This window comes from Dipteris shenzhenensis, chromosome 24 (genome assembly GCF_047967505.1).
Source record: "Dipteris shenzhenensis isolate YYH24624 ecotype China chromosome 24, Dip_SZ_1.0, whole genome shotgun sequence".
Lineage (NCBI taxonomy): Eukaryota > Viridiplantae > Streptophyta > Polypodiopsida > Gleicheniales > Dipteridaceae > Dipteris > Dipteris shenzhenensis.
Window position 1 is genome coordinate 54,283,968 of NC_141619.1, and position 5,737 is coordinate 54,289,704.

The 5,737-nt window shown below is 36.7% G+C and overlaps 1 pseudogene; it reads right to left on the minus strand.

Annotated features, from left to right (window-relative positions):
- Window positions 1–4,897: 4,897 nt before the first annotated feature.
- LOC147886824 (uncharacterized) lies at window positions 4,898–5,469 on the minus strand (annotated as a pseudogene).
- Window positions 5,470–5,737: the final 268 nt, after the last annotated feature.

The following is a 5,737-nucleotide window of genomic DNA, read 5'->3' on the forward strand; positions in this document are numbered from 1 at the left end:
CCTATATCTCCATCTATGTTTATTTTGAAGTGAGAGCAAAGCTCCACACGTCAAAATCAAACTTATCTTTATATCTATGCTTATCTTGAAGTGAGAACAAAGCTTTACACATCAAAATCAAAACCTATCTCCTCATCTATGTTTATTTTGAATATAGATAGACAATCTACACGTCAAAATGAAACCTATTTTCACATCTATGCTTTTTTTGAAGTGAGAGCAAAGATCCACACGTCAAAATCAAACCCTAAAATCAAAATACCTTAACATCTATTAATTTTTATGTGTGAGCAAAACTCTACTACACACCAAAATTAAATCTTAAATATTTAAACATCTAAACATTAATTGAATTTTGAAGAGAGAGATATTCATCACATTGTAATTCAATCCTATATTAAAACTATTTAATTTTGAAGTGAGAGCAAAGCTATACACATCAAAATCAAATATTAAATTATCTAGTACACTTCTGTGTCAAATAAATGAGAACGTTGCTGTCTAATTTATCTAATACACTTCCAAGTGTCAAATGAATGAGCACATGGCAGTTTTTTTCTATTTTATCTAATTCACAAGTGTCAAATAAATAAGCACATGGCAAGTGTTTGCTAATTTATCAAACTCATTTCCAAGTATCAACTTAATGAGCACATGGTAAGTGATTTGTAATTTTTTTAAATAAACACAAAATCGAAATTTTAAATCCATTTTTCTTCAAAAAATTATAAAACTTTTTTTAAACAATTTTTTGAAAAAAAGTATTAAACTTTTTTTAAAACCATTCTCTAATATTTACAAATTTTTAAAACTAAATTAAATCTTTACTTTGTTCTTTTCTTTTAAATCAGTCTTTTCTAATAATTTCGATTTAGATATCTATTTTTGTGAATCGCATGCACACAAGGAATTCGTGGCATGTACATATATCTTTTGTTTTGATCAAATTAATTTTAAATGAATAATTTTTTGATCTAAAATTGTTTTTCTCTAAAGTATTCTTGATCAAATAATCTTTCGATTAAAAGTGAGAAGAATAATTTGTTGGCCTATTTTTACTAATATAGCACCAAAAATTTTGTTTGAATAATTGGGGTGTTTATATAATACGATCATTATGCGCATATTATATGTATACCAAATAACATATAATGCAACTTAGCTTAGGTTCGAGATCTTCACTTGTGTGATTTTTTTTATACACCCATTTGCAATATAAGGCTTGTTTGCCCACTGGCAACTCGATCAATTTCCATGTTTCATTTGTCATAATTGAGTTTCACTCAGATTCCAAGGCCAAATCTTACTTCATGCCATCTTTCATTTGAATAACTTCATCATAACAAAAAGTAAGTTCTCTACAATTAGTGTGACTAGTTAAGTTAATAGTTAACCCTAGTTGAACATGCTCATGGGCATGAGACATATGATTGGATCTCATTGGTGCTTGACTACTAGACTCTGCTCTCTATGGAGTACTATTAGTGGTAGAGACATCACTAGTCGACTGAGTTGGTTGTTTTACATCAAGAGGGACTACATCATTGCATGTGACTCTGTGATATTCAACCTCTTTTATTGATTGCTTGTGCATCTTGGATTCATTGAAAATTACTTGTGAGATTTGAATTACTTTGTTAGATTTTGGCTGCCAAAGACATTATCCCATCTCTCCATCTATGCTATATCCAATCAAGATACATCTATGTGATTCTAGATTGAACTTTTTGCATAAATTTGTTGGAACATGTGAGAAGGCTTCACACCCAAATACATATAATGTGTCATAATCTAGTCTTTTGCCAATCCACATCTCTTGCAAAATCTTGTAATTCAATGGCATACTAAGGGATTGATATATGATAGACACTGCTATCATAACAACCTTTTCCCAAAACTATGGAGGTAGGTTTGCCATAGAGAGCATAGATGTAACTCTTTCTTGAATCACACGTGTTAAGACAAGGGTCCTATAAGCATAGGATGTCCGGGCATAGGGCTAGGGGGCTAGTGTGGACAGATAGTCCTATATAAGGGCATGCTAGGGTGAAAAATAGTATCCTTATTTTTATCTCTCTTATGCTACTATTAGATCTAGGGGTATGCATATCTTTCTCTCTAGGATGGGAGGGAAAGACGTGCATGTATTGGGATATTTTTAGCATGGAGAAGAGTCTAGTACTAAGAATAAGCACTTTTGGTCCTCTCCCACAAGGCAAGAATAGTCCCTATGGTGAGCAAGAGGGTGAAGCTTAACCTACGCTATATCCAATATGCATCATACTGATGGTGGAAAATCATAGCTCAATGAGGGTGGCCTCTACACCTCCATCAAGCTGGAACCACAATCACTCCAAGGGGAATGGATTCAAATATACCAAACAAACAATAGGGGGGACCACCTAGCTATGGCGGCTAGGATGCAAGATCACACATGCATAGACTCGAGTGTGTATGTCAAGATTGCCACTTAAGTCATATGACAAACAATCAAATGAGGTGATGATAAACAATCATGTGAAATAAGTGATCATAGAACTCACTCAATAGCATAAGTATTTATCATACTCAATCCACATCCAAACATGACTCACATAGAGAGAGAGAGAGAGAGAGAGAGAGAGAGAGCTTAAATCATAGGTGGTCTCATGTTACACATAATACATAGAGGTAGAAGAGTCATCTCTCTCATAGTGGAAAAAGGATGGGAAGTGAGAGAGGTGGTAGAGAAGCATGTACATCCCAATAGAGATTTGGCTATGGATGATAAAGAGGTGAAGAAAAATGTAATATAACCAAAGAGACAATACCAAAATAATGGTTGATGAGGATGAGTGCCTTGCGACCTTTGCATAGAGTGACGAGGGCAAGGAAGACTTCTCGAGGTGCACCAGTGTTGGAGTAGGGCAAGGTCGCCATTATCACCGCCATTGATGTAGATGTGTAGTGCATATGTGTTATGTACCCAACCCTTAGTGTCGTGCTTGTAGAGTCTCCCTAAGAGTGCATGGTGATGCCATAGCTTTCACTAATTATTATATTCACCCTCTCCTCTTGCATAGCCTTCTTGTCTGTGTTTTTCATCTCTACGCTTTTCATCCCTCAAGTGATGCTGAACCCCTCCTTATATAGAGCAAGGAATGGGCATGCATTAATTGAGTAAGTGAGCAACATGTGAGCTAGGAAAGCAAGGGGCATGTGGAAGCATTTAATGGGTCAAGGGTTTGCTGACCAAGCAGCAAGGGGCATGTGGGAGCATTTAATGGGTCAAGGGTTTGTTGAAAAATTAGCCCAAGAGTGTATGTGAGAAAGCAAGGGGCATGTGGGAACATGTGAGATTTCAATGGGTCAACGAAGTGTTGACAAAAACCAGTCCCAAACTCGTAATAACCACTTTTTTATCAATTTTTGGGCATGCTTCAACTTTACCTATGTGACTTATTATGCTCTAGAAATGCCCCCAATGGGTAGGTCCATAAACCAAGGGTCATTTTCCAAGGTTAACACATGATAATTGCCACCTTGGTAGCCCTGTAAGCAAGGGGTAGTTCCAATGGATTTTATGCGCATGTCGAGACCACTGCCAAAATTAGGATATACTTCGATGTAGTGAGCTTTCCCATAGAAGCAAAAGAGAGAGAGAAGGGGAGAGAGAGGAAGAGGGAGGGATGGCATATTTTATTTTATTATTTTAAATATAATTATATAATTTTTTGAAAATCCTCAATACCAATGTGAGCATCCTCACACCCTCTTTTGTTTTCTCTTCTATGTTGTAGCTTATTTTGGCCTCCTATGCATGTTGCAAGTAGCTCTTTCAATGTGCATGCTACTTGTATGAGCTTCCATCACTCGGTTTGTTGCATTTTCACACCAGTAAGGCCAAAAGCCTTAAGGCCAAAGGCCTTTGGTTCATGGGACCTAAGGCATTTACCTTTGATTGCCCCACATGAGGCGGGTGTGCCCATGGGTATGACAGACTTGTAGGTTGCTACAAGAAAGGCAACCATGTGCCCTATGATGGATGATAGATGGGTTGTCCTTGCAACAATTGTCAAAACTTATGCATGTATACACACACACACACATGTACACACACACATGTATATATATGTATGTACACACACACGTGCTATCAAAGTTAGCAGTCTTTCTAGGAAGGCATAGGGCCTCTTGCTTGTGAGAGTTTGTGAGAATGCTTTAAAGGTTATGAGAAGGAGCTATGCTATAGATCTTATGAAATCTAGAGCTTGATATGTTATGTAGTCAAGAATCTTCAACATCCACTCTCTCTTACACTAACACACACATACACACATATATAAACTACTTTAAAATGAAAAATCAAAACGAAGCAAAATTAAAAACAAAGGTTATATTCATATCTTATCATAGGTAGGATAAAATGATTAATAGACGAGTTAATGACATTCAATATTTGCTGAACAAACAAGCTACGAATTGCTCTTTGGAACTGCAAATTCGTACTTACTATTATATATATGTTTTGTCTAACAATTGGAATTAATCGTGTGTACAAATTCTCTTGGTACATAACAAACAAAACTATAGCAAATAACTACTTGTATATCAAAAGACATGTTATAATCAAAAATAGGTAGTATGATGGAAAGAAAGCATTATTTCTCTAAGCCTTTCGGGATAAAAAAGAAACACTATGCATTGTTGAAACCTTTTTATAGGTGAGAGAACCTTGCTTAAGATAAAGACTTAATGATTAGGCTAAAGAGTTAACCCAAATCAAGTATCATTTGAATATTTATTCAAATGGATAATATTAGGATTTAAAATCTCATAAACTTGAGCATTTTATGTCGTGCATACCAAAATTCAGATACAAGACTGGCTTAAAACCGAAATTACAATTGTGTTGAGTCTAAGTCCATCCTTCAGGATGAGGATCTAGGTCGAATCCATGAAACTTGATAGCACTTATAGTGAAGAATCTTGGAGGTTCCTCGACCGTAGACAGAAGTCAGTAGACATCTGGCAAATTAGGCATGTTGTATCCATTCCCCTTTCCGAGAATTATGGATCTATTCATTATGACCACTCTATCCGCCAGTATCCTGGCGACAACTTGATTGTAAACCCAACGGTTTATAGTAGCGCTACCATCGCCTATCCTGGCTATTGGTGCGGTTTTCCAAAATAAATAGAACCTGACTAACTTCAAGTCTTCACTCCACTTTAGTCTACATAAATCATTGCGTAGATTTTCTAATCGACTCACATAAATAATAGAGAATATCTCATTGCGGTTCCATCCTCTGTCAATCCTGGTGGGACGAGGTATAGTCAACTTATCCCCAGCATTATCATTACGGATTCACGAAACTTGTAATAGTTTGATTGCTGAGCAGTTATGGACATTGTCTGGAATACCCAAAATTTGGCATACTCATCGATAATAACATACAGCACCGACAAGATTTTCACGATTAACATCCCTACTAGTCCCAATTTCGACCATGCTCTGATACCACTTGTGAGGTGTCCCGATCGTACATGTCGGGCCTTGTCAGGGTACCACTCGTCCTTCCCGTCTCTGCTGACCCAAGCAGGACGGTTAGGCGCTATAACAGACCCTGGGAAAGCATGAAGATGCAGCTACGTCGGTCATCTAACAGCCAGCTAGTCTCAGTTACTCTTAGGTGCTTTTTTTCTCATCTAGAGTGAGGCACAGCCGTCTAAGGAACTTCCATGACTAGCTCTA